Here is a 17,484-nt window from a genome sequence, read left to right as displayed (position 1 = left end):
GTGCTGAAACGCCTGCACCAGACGCGAGTGGCGCCGAAATGAGAATACCAAAAATTTTGGCTGCCCACGATGCGTAGCTTCTTAGAAACCAAAGAAAACGTCATGCGTGGGGGCCGCGCGGCCCCCACGATACCAGTTAAGGGTTAAGAAGCATTTAATGACTAGTGTGTAACCAACTTAATGATTAATCTTTCTTGAAGTGAACTTTTGCATTCACCTGCCAATGTCAGCAGTGCCAAACTAATTATATTTCACAAATGACTAACCGAATATGCACTAAACCTAAGCAATTGTTAGGCACGTTCGAAATTAACATCCTTGAGTACCGTTCACTTTTGATATCGAATGACGGTGGCCCGTATTTATAGGCCAATCTTAGTATCTGGACGCAGAAGGAAATGATTTTAGGATTGACCTATTAACTATTATTTTCTCATTCAATCTCTAAATATTTTTCGTAAAAAAGGAAATAATTCAGATTTTTAAAAGTTCTTAAAGACTCTATTAAAAGTAAACGCAATTTAAAGTAATATTTAAATTTTAAATCATCAAAAATGTTGAAAAAGATTACATAAATCCAAATATACCATAATTCACAGGAACATACCGTTATTTAATTTGAAGAAAATAAAATAATGCTTCAACAATCTCCTTACAAACAAATAACTTTTACAGACTTAAGCTAGATCAAACCGTGTTATATCCAAAGTGCCAGTTTTACTTTCAATTCTATTAAAAGACAACATTGCAGTATGAGTTATGACAAAAATGATTAATATTAATGCTAATATGAATCCCACCAGTCGCAAAATGATAGCGTTAAAATAGACCCTACACTTCTCTTACCAATCGGCAGTAAGACCGCGGTATCAATACGGGCTGAGATTGCTGTTTCGTAACTACCTAACTGGGCCAAGTACGCACCACGCTTCCTTTCATCTCTTGTTCTAGCTAAATTCGCAACAGCTAGATTTGTAGATTCGTTTGGTATTACGAACTGAGATTTTAATGTGTTCAATGAGGAAAAAAATTTTTTGGTATGTGATAGCTACTCTAATGTGATAAGGAGATGTTAGAAGTTAGTGCTATATTTTGTAGTTTATACTAGGGCGTAGTATATCGTATGTCACCATAAAATTGTGAGTTCCGTCAGATTATAATCTGACGTAGTTAAATTACAATCTGACCTAACCTAACCCACTGTTAGTTTACAATCTAAAGCGTTGTATTATAAACTGACAGAGTTCACAATTTCGTTCACAAGCGTTATATTATAAACTGACAGAGTTGACATATACAAAACAATCTACGCTACGAACAAGATTCAAAATTGAAATTAGGTCTAAGTTAAGTTATTTTCATTATTTGGTAAAATTTTATTTTCTTCCTGTCTCGAACTGCAGCACATTAAAGTAGTCACTGTGACATCTTTATGTAGTTATAATTAATTCAAGCTATAAGTATGGCACCAAATTAAGTTCAACCTGTTCCTAGATAAACCCTAATTTTCCATCTTACCAGTGGATAAATTCCATCAATATGTACTTGGCTCTTAAGGCAACCAATCAAAGCAAATCCATCACAAAGTTTTTGATAAATTGCTCCAGAATGTTCGGAAAGTCGGCAGACTAAGTATAAGTTTCTAGATTGTTCTCGTATAACTAGAATGCTTGTGATTACTTGTTCAACGGTTGTACCTGATAGTTTATATTAAGTGAATAACATTATGAACAATATTATTTATGTCATACAGTGGACCCCCGGTAGTCCGACAAACATTTTGCAGGGCAGTGTCGAACTATCGAATTCGTCGGATTATAGAGTACTGCCTTAGACCCCCTATTGTCCGGATTTTCTTACAAAAGAGTACCTTGTAATCCGACAAATTACAGATCCAATGATAAGATTCTTTATACATACCTACATATTATATACATATGTACATATATGTACTCTGATATACTAATTATACTTTATTATGTCAAATTTAGTAAATTAAACAACAATAGAGAGCTTACGTTTTATTATAAAATTAACGTCATTAATGCTATAGTTAGATAGAACTTACAAAAAATATGCAATAACTTTTCATGCTTAGCGAATACGTATTCAATAATAAATAATTAGACCATGTCGGATTACAGGGGGCGCCGCATTAGACAGGGGCCGGATTACCGGGGGTCCACTATACTTAAAAAAAACTTGTTACGAGTAATAACACTGATTTGATTAATATTCTGCCTATTCAATTCGGACATCTAACAAGTAAATATTTATTAATTCTTTTATTCCCATCAAAAGCCGCTATAGTACCCAGAAAGTGAAAGCTGAATTAGTTCCTCAAATAGTCTTTGATGAACCCACATTATAATGAAATTATTCAAAAGAAAATAGAATTTCGCAACTTAAAAAACTAAAAAAGCTTTTTTGAGGCACTTAAAATTAAAATAAGCAGACTCAATAGCTAACGTAAGAGGAAACTAGCTTTAGATGAAAATTGACGTATTCTCTTAAAATTTTCACGACTTTTCAGCCAAATTTTCAAAGGACATCACTTTAAGTCATTGCTGAAAATCCTGAAAATGTTCCATTGCATTTGCATCTGAAAACGCGTCTGCAAAGTACTGTCGAGGCAATTTCAGAGACGCTTCACAAAATTCGCACTACCTTCCAGATTTTTATCTAGAATTTGAGCTAAGTGATTTTATTTACAGCCCGTATCTCGTGCCAGCACGACTTAGTGGCTAATGCAGTTACATTCAGTAGGTTCTCTTCATGTTTCTCAAGTACGGGCTCAAATGAAGCTGTGTATTTTAAAGGACAATGTTCGTTCTCCATACATTGTTCGCCTAAAAACCAACAATTTTGACATATTACTACCCGAAAGCGAAATAATACGATTCTGTGTGTAAGAACAATGATTCCTGATGGACACTTGCCATAAAATTAATGATTAAGAATATTAAATCACAGCGATTTTATAATATGTCGTTTATGACAACATGGCGTCTAATGTATTGTGTGAATGTATGAACACCGATTCGCGAAAAATGTTTTGTATTGTCGTCACGCCGAGTCGCAGCCAAATAGTATAAAATAATAGAACAAGTTTTAGAAATACAACTCGGCATTCCACTTTATAATATGCCCACATATTGCACGTAAATAAACAACATGAATCGTAGGTTGTTTCCACCCTTGTCATCTGACACATGAAATAAACTGCTATTGTATTATAGATATCGAAGCCGAATCGTATATAATAATAGAATGGGTTTTGGAGATCACTCGGGGTTCCACTTTTATAAAATACCTACATATTGCATAAAAATAACACGAATCATGAGTTTTCTTTTCACCATTTACATCTGACACGAGATAACAAACTCATATCTCCATGACTACCGTCGTAGTCTATGCCAAAGACTACAATATTTTAAGCAAGAAGTTTCAAACCTTAGCGGCTACGGTAACCCCTGGGCCACATACATCATGATAACATTCGGTCGACACCGGAACGAAGTCTTGCGATTATGCAAAAAAGCATCGTATTCTAGTGCGGCTATATCACGTTCAACCGGGGTTTTAATTCGACTAAAGTCCTGACTAAAGACTGGAAGAAAATACGCCGCATTGTATGAGCACTTCGTGTTCGTTAAAGCGGCTTCAGATCTAGAGCCCACATAGTTTTCTTTCCAATAATATCCGCAAGTAGCGCTGCATGATCTTTACAACAAAAACGGCAATAGTTATTAAGGTGCCAAAATTATATGATTACTTTGGCACGGTATTATACACGTTCGAAGATTTGTCATTTTCATTCATTTCATCATCATCATCATCATTTCAGCCACAGGACGTCCACTACTGAACATAGGCCTCCCCCAATGACTTCCACATCGCACGGTTGGTAGCGGCCTGCATCCAGCGCCTTCCCGCTACCTTTATCAGGTCGTCGGTCCACCTTGTGGTGGGTTGACATTGCAGAATATGACTTTTGATAGGTTCATCATAGAATTCGGCGGGGATATCCTCACGGAGGAAGTTCGTAAAAGGGCGGAACAAGATCTTATAATAATGCAAGGCCGAAGCTGTAACGCGCGTGCTCCTACGTGTAATCCGGCGAGTATGCAATAAATAGTAATGTCTGGTAAATAGTGGTAATACGTATCGTTCGTTCGTTCGTTTCAGCCGAAAAGACGTCCACTGCTGGACAAAGGCCTCCCCCAAGGATTTCCACGAAGACCGATCCTGCACCGCTCGCATACAGGCACCTCCCGCGACCTTCACCAGATCGTCGGTCCACCTAGTGGGAGGCCTGCCCACGCTACGTCTTTCGGCTCGTGGTCGCCACTCAAGAACTTTCCTGCCCCAGCGGCCATCAGCTCTACGAGCTATGTGCCCCGCCCCGTCTATGTCTATATGCGCTACGATTACAGGGTATCATTTTGCATAGTCGCAAGACTTCACTCCGCTGCTGTCAAATCAATGTCGCATAATGTTATCGCAATGTGTGTGGCCCTTGGCCAAATCACAGAAGCTTGCGTAGAAAGAGCACTTGAATGACAATGAAAATCAGGGTTACCATTTTATAAGATCTCCTCACTATTGAGGGTAATAAAGTAACATTAATAATCTAGCCATTAATTACATTTATTACCTATACGAGAAAGTAAAGCAACATGCGGTTTTATTTTAATTTGTAAAATATTTGTAACAGTTTGTTCCAAGTTTAGTTTTACAACAGTATTGCTGTTTCAGCTGTCACTGTGAAGCTTTGGGAAAATAAATAAATAGAAAAAATATTAACATAAATATTTATTTAAGTTTTTATGTTCATCATCATAATATGCCAATTTAAGTTACACTGTGTGACAGTCTTTGACACTAAACAAACTCTTCAGCTTAACAATACCTACCTACAGGGCGTTTTTATAGTAATCTTGCTCTTGCTGATGAAACAAGAAGGGTTGATGATTCTACTACTGAAATACAACTACTTTTCTTACAGGACCAATATCAAATTCTCAAAAAAATTCACATCCTCGTGATGGTGATAATTTCTATGGAGAGGTTTTTTTTATATTCGGTCTCTTGGGATAAGTTATTCCATTTGAGCAGTAGAATTAATCCTTTTTATTTGATCACATCTAAAAATAACACAAGTGTTTAGGAAAACTTCTTCTTTGGTATGGTATCACTACGGAGTTATAATGTCGGCAACTCTGTATCACTGACTTGTAACTTTCAAACAGTATGAATAATAAGGGCACCACATTGGTTTTCTTTCTGAAAAAAGGCTTTCACTTTTAGTACTAACCCTTTAGCACTATTTCATTGAAATAAAAATACAATAAACGCACAGAAGACTGAAATTGAGTCAACTGACGTGACATTTATAATTTGTTGACATTATGACAGTTTGACAAGACTAGGGATTGAAAAAGTTTTAATTGAAAAAGTAAAATGAGAATTTATTAAAACGATTCACAAGGATATAATCGATTAAAAATATTTATAAAATGTTCTGATACTTGCCTGTAGCGATTATCCAATCCTGGTTTCTACTGAAAAACTACCTCGTGGCAAGATTTTAATAAAATAATAAAATCTTTATCTTCTCTTTCACAATCTATAAAAGTTCATTTGGTCTATTATTATACATGTGCTATGAATGAGGGTTTTCGCGATTGAAAAATCCGCGAGATGGCAATACGTAGACGCGAGGTCCAAATGCTGCATGATTGGTGGATATCTATCAATGTCATGTCAAAAATAACCAATCATGCAGCATTTGGACCTCACGTCTACGTATTGCCATCTGGCGGATTTTTCAATCGCGAAAACCCTCATTGGCATAGATTATGAGAGACTGGCAACTATACTAGGTTGATATAATGTTTCTCACACTTCAACTGGCATTGGATTCAACATCGGATTCTGACACTTTTACAGTTATGATACCATGAATATCAGTTTATGGTCCTAATTATTTTTATTTTATTTACGACCTTCGACCAGTTGGACACTTTAGATAGCTTCTTGTCATAGTGTCAATATCTTTTTAGCTTTTAACGCAAATCTAGTCTTCAAAGCAGTTTAATCGATTTATTTTATTTTCAAAATCGATATTTTATTGTCTATGATGGCCGCAGGAACATCACTATACATGGACTCCCAGCAATAAAGTACGGTAATGCCTCGTACAGATTTTATCGGCAAAAATTATGGAACTTGATAGGTTTTAGACCATGCCACGCACCAAAACGTCCGGAAGTTGTAATAGTATTATAGAATAAACGTTAAAAGACTTATTTATTTAATTTTTCAATGCTTAAGTGTCCATTAGAATGAAAGGGTGCTTAATGTATTAAAAAAAATAGAAAATAATTATGATGGGTTAATGTTTTTGGGCGGTTTTTAGGCGGTTTCTGACAATGTCCTTTAGTTAGAGAACTAAGTAAGCTATCCGCTGAGGTACTTGAAAACTAAATGAGGTGTCCGCTCAGTCGAATTTTTAATTTACAAGCAATATTTTGTGTAATTTGTCATACTAGTCATGCTGTGATAACGTATCATGAATAAGGTTTAATCAACGTTAATTAAAATTGAAGTTCTTGATTTGTATGGGTTCTTTTTATAAGTCCAAATATAGCCTGTCCTTCTTCGTCGCTACACTCTTGCCAGAGTGGTCGTGATCCTCACACCAGGGCCCCAAGTCCGCTAATTTACAAATGGCTCAATTGAATCGTAATCGAATCTCAATAGAATTATTTGACACTATTGGTATTCTGCTAATAAAAAAAGACCAATGATTTTCCAATGGCATTCCATTGAACTGCCATTGGACTATTTGGTAGTCTGCTCTTCAATCGTGTTACAATCGTAAATCGATTGTGGGTTAAAATGGTATTCTACTATTATTTGACGTTTGTTTGACATTTGGTCCAATGAACTCTCAATGGCAATTTTGCTATTGAAGTACGATTGAGCAACAATAGGTGTTTCTGTGATGTTACCTATGATTTTTGTGTTCGTGTTTCGTTTAAAAATTAATTATGAGACCATCAGTGGCATGTTTACGCATTTTAGCTTTGACTTATACCCGATAAGTATCGAAGATGGATCGGTGATTGCCCTAACAAGATTTACCTGAATCGGAATATTTGTAAAAGCATTGCGTCTCGGAAAGGCGGAAGTGAGGGTCCTGACGGAGATCATCATCAACATCACTGTTGAACATAGGAAAGGAAATCATTGGGAGAGGCCCCATGATTTCCATAATGACCAGTCAGTAGCAGCCTGCACCCAGCGCCTGCCTGCTGCCTTTACGAGGTCGTCGCTCCACCTTGTCCTACACTGCAACTTTCAGTACCTGACCTCCACTTCAAAACCTTACAGCCCCATCGGCCGTCAGTTCTGTGTCATTATTTCTTACATACTTTTATTTTTTGGTGTTGGAAATGCCTACGTTATTACTTGATGTTATAGGTTCTATAGATTTTGGATTCCCGGAGTGTAGGCTGCATAGATGGCACTCATATGGCACTACTCAATATCCTGAGCCTGGTCATACATGAGGAACAATATTATAACAGTAAGGGACATAATTACCTTAATATTACGGTTTTAACTTATAATATGACTTCATTATCATCATTTCAGACATCCACTGTTGAACATAGGCCTCCCCCTTATGTATAATTATGTGACTTATAAAGTCATAGTCATAATGTTTTATTGTATCATGTTGGTTGGTACATAAAATTAGGTCTTAAATACAATACAATCCCGGAAACATGAGCCATGTAAGGGTATCACAACATCTAAATAATTAATTTATTACAGGTAGCTACACTTTATCTTAGTTATTTGAATACAATTGCTAATTATCTTTTAAAATTATTGAGATCATAAAATTATTTAATCTATACTTATAATAAATCTGTAGAGAGGTCAATTCTGTACATGAAATATATTTTCAAAATAACTATCAGGGGGTGATTAGTGATCGATACTGATGCCAAAAATGCAATCAGTAAAATTTTTGTCTGTCTGTCTGTCTGTCTGTCTGTCTGTCTGTCTGTCTGTATGTTCCTTATAGAAACAAAAACTACTAGACGGATTTTAAAGAAACTTGGTACAATTATTCTTCATACTCCTGGGCAGGTTATAGGATACTTAGGAATTCCCACGGGAACGGGCATTAGCGGGAAAATCCTTTAGTATGAAAAATCTAAACCGCTTAAGTTAGACGCTTGAAATTTGGCAAGCAGGTACCTTAGTAAATTTAAAGCTTAGTTACAACAGGATATTGCAAAATTCTCACGGGAACGGGAGTTAGCGGGAAAAAACATTTGTATGAAAATATCTAAACCGCGTAAGTTAGACCCTTAAAATTTGGCATGCAGGTACCTTAGTAAACTTAAAGCTTTGTTACAACAGGATATTGCAAAATTCCCACGGGAACTGGAATTAGCGGGAAATTCCTTTTGTATGACTGACTCACTGACATACCCACGCACAGCCTAAACGGCTAAACGTAGGCACTTGAAATTTATAAGGGACGTAGCTTAGGTACCGTAGAGGTGCACTAAGAAAAGAATTCCCGAAATTCCCACAGGAACAGGAATTACCGGGAAAATCCTTTTGTATGAAAAATCTAAACCGCTTAAGTTAGACGCTTTAAATTTGGCATGAAGGTCTCTTAGTAAACCTAAAGCTTAGTTACAACAGGATATTGCGAAATTCCAACGGGAAGTTAGCGGAAAAAAAAATTGTATGAAAAAATGTAAACCGCGTAAGATAGATGAAGGGGGTAAAATGGGATCCACGCGTACGAAGTCGCGGGCGGCCGCTAGTATAGGTAATAAAAAGATTTATTTAAAAGTAATTCTTTTAATTTTCTAACAAAATATTAATTATCTTCTTTAATATTTGTTTTTTTCTTTTTGTTTCTTTCAGTATCTTAATAAACACTTTTAAATTGACATGGTGATATGTGCCTGAGCATACCAGATGTAATTTTGTAAAAGGTTTGGCTATCCTATCGCTGTGTCTTAGGTTTATTAAAATGTATGTATGCTAGTAATTTCTACTAGTATTTAAGTATATTAATCTGTAAGTCTAGATACTATCATGTCACTACCTTGTTTAATATACCTACCAATCAATTTTGTATACGCATTCTTATAAGATACACCATACAAGAATGCATGGTAAATTCAGTGCGAACTGCTCCTGAATCAAATGTACCTACTATTGCTATTTCTATTCATTTATATTAACTGGCAGACAGTGGTGACAGTTTGTAGCGGCACTTCTTCTCAGAACTTGCCAAATGTTGATCTTGAAGCGCTGGTAGGGTAAAAAGATTATGAGACATGTAGAGGCTCCTCAAGAGAAAAATATTTGACGATTTGTAAGTACTATTGATTAGTTCTTTCTCTCTTTCTTTCTAGTAGTTTAATTCTAAACAAATAAAGAAATTTTGACTTTGACTTTCTTTCTTAAGAATACAAATCATTTTCTTGAGCTTATTCAATGAAGATTTTTTCTAACAAATTTACACTAAAACATTCCTACGTTAGGCTACATTGAGGAAAGTGTCAGAATATTAAGTCTCATGAAATGAGATCTGCGACTGTCCATATATCTGTGATGTTAACAAATTCTATTGCATCTTTTTGTAATATAAAATTGATTAACTTCTGTAGTTACTAGGTATTACCCCAAAGAATTATCCCATAGTTTAGCCAAGCATTAGCATAAGCAGACATAGTAGACACTGGTAGCAGTTATTAGATCTGTACAGTTTTTTAACTCCTTGTGAATTATGAGAGTCAGTATAATAGCGATCTATGTGTGGTATCCAATTAATATTTGAATCTATTTCTATTCTTAATACTCCATAAGCTTATTGTTTACATAATAGTAATATAAGTACTAAGTAGGTAGGTAAATTTATAGGTGTTACAACAATGTGATTTTATTAGACGAATTTTATACTATTGTTATTAAATGTAATATTTGTATCAAGTGGTTGTTTTTGCCTTGATTTAATTAAGATTTATGTGATTCTGAACATAACATCCTGCGTGTGAAGCATTACACATTAAAATCAACATATTAGATTGTTGAATACACACTTATACACTTTTACAGATTACTTCAGACATAAAAAAGTAATTGTGCTTATACCTACTGGTTTAAAATTGTGATTTTCATTCAAAATATCATTAAATTTAAACCAAAATTGAAATTGGCCTAAATAAATTTGATGATTTTCATAACATTGACATGTCAGTTGACAGTTGCTTTTTTAATTATTGACTTTGTCCCATGTAATTACAGCCAATGTGATAGAAATAAATGGTTTTAAATGACTCTAGATCAATTTTTATCGACAAACCGCTTCATTTTCATTAGTTTACTTTGTAATAGAATCACAGAAAATAAAAAAAACGTATATTTAAAACAATAGAATAGTTTATTCACTCATTTTGTCCCTTGGTAGATTTTGAAAGGATTTTAATGGCAACACCATTATCTATTCAATTACGATCCCATTACAATTACATTACGACTTCATTGATATTGTATACAAGGTTTAGCAGAATACCAAATTTGTCTCAATCGTAATGGAATCGTAATTGAATATCAATTGAATAACAATAGCTTGTCATTTAATTAAAATTAGCAGACTTGGGGCCCAGGTCCGGTGGCAAGTCTCACAATCCGTCGCCATTCCTCCCGCACTGCAGCCTTTCTTGTGCACTCGTGGAGTGGACCATTGAGCCTGTCCTACAAAGTGTCATAAGTGCCACTTATGGTCTAAATTGAATAAAATATTTTTGATTTTGGTTTTGAAAAAAAAAACACTTAGTTAAACAAGTGTATATCATTCAATGTCATTCACTTTAAAATATTCTTCTTCACATTATTAACTTATCTAAGCAGCTAAGCCCTATACTATCCAGCAATTACTACCATGTAACTAAGCTGCTGTCCTATAACAATAGGGTCTTACACCTTTTTTTTGAAATATGTTATAAATCAATCCTAAGGTTATAATGAACCTGTGGAATTTTAATTTTTAAAAGCCTATAAATGACGTAAAAACTTGAGTGTAAATATGATTTTGACTTTTCGCGCGGAAACGCTAGCCGCCATGCTGACTCGGCTCGTGACGTCACTCCGTTAGTTTCTTTAACTTTACTTTAACTTTCTGCTTTCACAAAACCGTCTTCCATTCAACCCTTTTCCATCACAAAAGTCCATTAACGTGATATTATCACAAACAAATTCAATATTTTACACATAAATCAAGCCAAAATCTACTTGTTTACTAACGGAGTCACGGACGTCACTGCGGATCCGTCATGGCGGATGGCGTTTTAGACATTTGAAGAACAGATTAAAAAGATGCGTTTTTAAAAGTGAATTTAAAAATTATATTTGCACTTGTAAAAATATCAACGTTTCCCGTTTAGTTTTTATGAAATCTATTAAAGACATGCATTTTTATATTTTTTCTTATTTGAGTAAAATACCCTATTGTCACCTGTTGCCTTCACAACAGGAGCTACTGCCCCCATTTCCAATATGGCTCTAAGTTCGGCATTAAGAGGATCCCAGACGTCTATTTATTTTCCTTTGTAACGCTATCGAGATATCGAGGCCCCCTGGGGGCGAAAAATTGAATGAGCGACTGCTTATCGCCACGACCCAGTAACTGACAATGCCTCAGTTTGCATTGAAAGCGTTTTTATGGGAAAATGAAACGATGGCTGTCAGGTGACATCGATTTTAATGCGGTTTTTTAAGGCTACGTTCAGTGTGCTTACCATGAGTTTACGTTAGGTGTACTCGCTAGCAACTGCGTAAAAAAATGTCATTAAATGTATGACAGATTGTAATTGAAATTTGGTAGGTAGGTCCTACCAAATTTCAAGTTTGTTAGGTGTTATAGTTTTTGAGATTTCGTGATTAATCAGTGACTGGCATTTCATTTATATTCTTTAACTTACTTAAAATTGTCTACTGTTACTTGCACTTTTGCTCTATTTTCTTTTAGCAAAAATGGTTCACCAAAAATGCTAGCTACGATGTTTTACCTCACACCAAACCCCAGAGGAAAAGTGAATTTAGTTCGGCTTTCTTTTTTTTTCAAATGGCCCTTAGATAATATTTCCTTTGTTGTCGAAATTGGGAATTATACGGTTTAGTGCCTGGAAACGAAATAAAGATTGTGACGTAGATTTGAACGGGGCTCTGATTTTGTAAAAGCAATGTTATTCTACGGTGATAAGATTGAGCTTTCTTTGGAATTTTAGTTGATTTTTCCGGACTAGTCAAAACTAGAGAAAAACAAAAAAAGTAATTTATTTATTTGACGTAGCATCAGATCTAGTTCTCAGAAACAAAATTCTCTACAATTAGCAAATAAGGTAGTTTAAGGCTAAGAACTCACGGTGCGAATTTCACCCGCGCCCGCGGTGGTTGTGGAATTGTGGTTTTATTTCAAAACTCACGGGAGCGGTTATTTGTGCGGTTATTCTAAGCACTCACGGCGCGATTTTAAATCACGCCGCGTGCTAACTCACTGGTACAAAATGGTCACCCGCCGATCGGGCGCTTTTCGCGCGGGCGAAAACCACCGAGCGGGACCCGATTACAACCGCGCCCGCTGCGGGCGAAAACCGCGTCGTGAGTTGTGCATTAGTTTTTACATAAGTATCTGCATTCTACAGAAGCTGCGGGCCCGCAACCGCCGCGTGAAAATTGCGCAATGAATTCTTTGCCTGAAGGTCCTAGCGTATAACTAAGTCAGTGCTTGAGTATGGGAGTGCTTGAGCTTGAGGTGTTTTTGTGACGGTCAAACGTCAGCGAGACTTCAGATCTCCTTCAGATTTATATGCTCTGTCACGTCATAATATGTCAATGTCACCCCTCCCGTGCCACTCCCATACCTCGTACTGATTAAGTTAAGCGCTATTCCTATAACATAATAATAAATATTTATAATATAAAACAAATTAATCTTGTCAGATTTCAATTTGTGCTTGAATAATTAATATGTTCTGAAACTGTCTGAATAACGATTCTGTTATAAATTACACCAAGGCTTTGATCTCAAGTTTTTGTTCCAAAAAACTTCTTTAACTTTACTGATATTAAGATTATTTAGGCAAATCTTGCCAATGAATGAACGTAATACATTTTCGTAAAAATACAAACCCTCAAACGACATGAAGTACCTGAATGTTGAAGTTTTGAACTTTATTCGAATGGTAATTGAGAATGTTACTAGGTATGCAAAATCACTTGAAACCTATGTTACAGTTAAGCTTTTACATTTACAAATACATTATTTTTTATTTCATTCAAAAATACCCAGTAGTTATGATTTTATAGGTATTCAAAGTTCGCTTAAATATTGAGTCCCGCCGACGATCACGTGACCCCGCGTGACGTACATTCACAGTGTCCGCTCACTAGAAAACGGATATAAACATACTTAAATACATTTTTTTTTGTAAATACAAACTTATCATACATATTAACACCCAGACCCATCACAAAAATTAAAATTGAACCAAACCCAAACTTGATGCGATTGTGTCGTTTTATTGCGAATTACCTTCCAGATTCATCATTAGACCCCGATTACTATATAGAATTAAAATACTCATCAATACAAAACGAACGAGCCCAAACTCGATGCATTTAAGTCGTTTTATTATAGAGTTCCTATGGCCACCTTCCAGCTCCATCATCAGATCAGCTCCATGTCATCATAATATTGCATGGTCATCCAAATCACACGTGTTTGCGAAATTTCAGCTTAATTGGTTGCCGGGAAGTGGGTCTTAATTCAGCTTGCAAGATTCCACCCATACAAAAATGAGCCAGTCACTGTAATATGACGTCACGCGCATAAAATGGCGGGCCGGCCGACGCCCGCACTTTTAAAATTCAATATCTTGGAAACTAATTGACGTATCGAAATAATTCTTTCACGTGTATTTTTTATTTTTAACAGAGAATACAGAAAGCTAAAAAACAAAATTAGTGAACATTCTTCATTATGAACAAATAGACCAAACACGTTAAAAGCTAAAATGACGCAATTATTGACAAAGTACACTTTTTTTGTCCTGTGCTGCCCGCATCCGGTCGTCGTGGAAATCCTTGGGGGAAGATCCTTTGTTCAGCAGTCGACGTGATTTGAACATTTTTATTTTGTATCCTTAACGATTGTCGAAATTCTATAATAAGAAATGACCCATAAATTATAAACGTTATTGGTAGGTATATAAATATGCCGAAAGGTGCTTCTATTTATGAAAATGTAAAGCTCAATAAGCCTTAGGATTACGAGTATATCTCTCGTGGAAAACCCCGACATTTTGACGTTTTTTCGCGACATTTTTTCAGCAAAACATCCCAAAATAGAGACACTGATAAGAGTGCCAGATATAGCGGTCCTAGATCCATAAATCACTTACGTCATCGGTCCTTGGTGTAAGCTCTGAATATCTGAAAGGGAACGTCAAATGGATCCAGAATGGGATATGGCTGCTACTCCGTGCGCATTCAGTATGTGGGTAACTAGCTGAGGTGGAAATTTTTGAACATTAGAATAAAATAGACAACTTTTTATTTGCCAGAAAGGTACATAAACAAGCAAGCAAAACATAGGTACATACACATTAGAACGTTTAGATATACCAGTTTCTGCCCGCGGCTTCGCCTGCCTGAAATTCAGTTTGTCACTTCTGTGGCCGACTTACATGATATTTATCGTTGTAATAGGTACAACTACACATGTGTCAATTTAGTTGCTATTTCTTAGAAAGTGATGCAGAGTGACGCTTCTAGATTATTGTATGCGAATTGGCAGTATTAGGTAAGACAGTTGTGTCTTAGTGCCATTTAATCATAGAAGTATACTTATTTTGTATTATAACCCGTAATCGGTTATTTACCTATTCTTCTCCATCTTCTTTCTTTCTTCATCATCATCATTTCAGTAATACGACAACCACTTGTGAACATGGACCTCCCCCAATGACTTCCACATCGCACGGTTGGCAGCGGCCTGCATCCAGCGCCTTCCTGCTACCTTTATCAGGTTGTCGGTCCACGGCTCTTTCTTACGTAGTATGTTTCTTTAGACTCCTGTCAGGGTGTACCTACCTCGATACTGCTGCAGCGGTAACGTCACAATCATCAACAATCAACGAATCCATTAGTACTAAAACTCGTAAGTTGGACACGAGTATGGGCTGAAATTTACTATTGGTCGCGTTTTTACCTGCTCACGACATTTGTCATTGCTTGCTTTCGTTTAAGAACCGCGTGTAGAGTGACCAGGCGGTAGTAATTCTTGAAATATAAATTTTAAGACACCAGATACAAAAATGCCACTTTGGTTATTCAATGAAAAACGGACACTTTTACTCTCATGATTGTATGGGTAGAGGCCTTTTAAATATTTTTTTCTAGGAGTTTAATTCACCAAGCTATGGGAACTATTGCTATTCCTATTGCACCTCAGGACGGTGAAATACTCTATTAGAGTCTCCCATCGTTCTTAATCGTAAGATATGGGTGTTGCCTAACGATCCACAAATTATTAAAAAATTCTACAATCTGACGCTCAAAGAACGTTAGTTTGGGACTGAGTGGGTAGTCTCCTAGACCATGAAATTCCAGCCAGTTTTAGGAATATTAATTAGGAATAGCCAACATTTTTATCCTAATCCCCACACAAACCATGGCCACCCTACCCAGGATGATCTGTCGTCGTGATAAACGACTCCTAATGGTAGCTCTTTCACTAACTGGAGTATAAAATATTAAGCTGGCCCAACGTGACGTCATAAGTACATTTCCCCAACTTTTGTATGGAAACGCGATTTATTATTGTTTTGTTTGCGTGACGGCATGAGTTATGTTTGAACAATTGTTTTATATATCTGAATATTTACAGTCTTTCTTAGTCTCTTACCGTATTCACAAACAAATTACTATGAGGTCTCATAGTGCGCGTGGACGCATAGGGTCTCAAAAACCTATTGATAACAATACGTGAGTGGCGGAGTGACACAAACGAACCAATCACAGAGCTCATTCAACGCTGTGCCTTCGACTGCGCATAGTGCTGCTGCTTCACTTAAGCAAGCATCGTTTGTGAATACGGGTGCTAACTCCATAAAAAACTGTTCTCTCCTGTGATTGTAAAACGTTTCGACGAATCAAGTCTCAATATAGGTACGCATGAGATTGAATCGCGATTTATGAATAAGGACTCGATTATGAATCACAACACCTGAATAAAAGTCTAAATAATGAATTTCATTTATAAATAACTATTTTCTTTCTTTGTTACAGTAACGCTGTGGCATTACACGTGGAGATTATAAGGTAAGGGTTTCATCATATTTATTAAGATGATATCTATAGAAAGAAACAAGAAAATAATTGAACCTTTGATTTAAAATTCAAGTAAATTTTAAGGACGTAGCACATTTATCAACCCGGAAAGGGATCGTAACCGTATCAACTCGAAATTCTTTGTATGAAACTCTGTACTGCAACGCACATTTATCCGCACCGTAACGTAAACGCCTCGCCTCTCGATTGACAGCTCGCGAAAGGCGATACGGTATTGATCCTTTTCCATGTTGATAAGTCTATGACCTTTATAAGGTCTTATCACTCGGACCCAAAGCTATTAATAAATGTTCGCCCCCTAATCTGACATTATCAGGAATCGAACTCTTTCCCTAAACACCTTCAAAACATTCTCCCGTCTCCTTCAATCACACTTACAGTAAGATCAATGAAAAGATTCCCCACTGCAGGACCCTCTCGTTAACGTCACCGCATTCAGCCCGATTGGTTTGACATTTGCGAAATTATCGGTCAGATCCAATTCAGGGACCGCCATCCGAGTGCCGTCCGGGTATTTTCTAGTGGCCGGAGAATAAAAATGTGGTCTGGTATTTTTATTGGGTTGATATGAACGTACCTGCCATACGGATTGAATATTAAAAGGTAAAATTGAGTAGGTATAAACTTTGTAATCAACTAATCACTGTCTAGATTATAGGTAAAGTCAGCGTCTAACAGTTCGTGACACGTCTTTGTTACAATAAAGTATAAAATTGTGTTATCATCTTTTTTGCCACTTTAGGTGTCACGTACTATTTGACGCTGACTGTAACTACATTAAATTAAAGTATATTTAGGCTGGGTTGCACCATCTTACTTTAACTTTAACAAACGTCAAAAATCTGTCAAACTCCATACAAAAAACACCGGTTATCGTTATAGTTACGGTCAAAAATAGGTGGTGAAACTCAGCCTAAGTGAGGCTCCAGGGTTCCTTGTGTGTGTTGTATGTTAATAATAAATCTTGACTAACGCCAATTTTTATATTTTTTTCGACTGTCAAATTCTACTGTCTCACGGAAT

The 17,484-nt window shown here is 36.2% G+C and overlaps 1 protein-coding gene across 1 annotated transcript in view; it reads left to right on the top strand.

Annotated features, from left to right (window-relative positions):
* LOC135081163 (brain tumor protein) overlaps positions 1-17,484 on the top strand; it is a 666,947-nt gene that overhangs the window by 127,121 nt on the left and 522,342 nt on the right. Inside the window, exon 2 of the mRNA XM_063975901.1 lies at positions 16,399-16,431. The gene's annotated coding sequence lies outside the window, so the exon portion shown is untranslated. The remainder of the gene's footprint in view (positions 1-16,398; positions 16,432-17,484) is intronic.

Source organism: Ostrinia nubilalis, chromosome 19 (genome assembly GCF_963855985.1).
Source record: "Ostrinia nubilalis chromosome 19, ilOstNubi1.1, whole genome shotgun sequence".
NCBI classification, from domain to species: Eukaryota; Metazoa; Arthropoda; class Insecta; order Lepidoptera; family Crambidae; genus Ostrinia; species Ostrinia nubilalis.
This window is presented reverse-complemented; position numbering and strand designations above follow the sequence as displayed.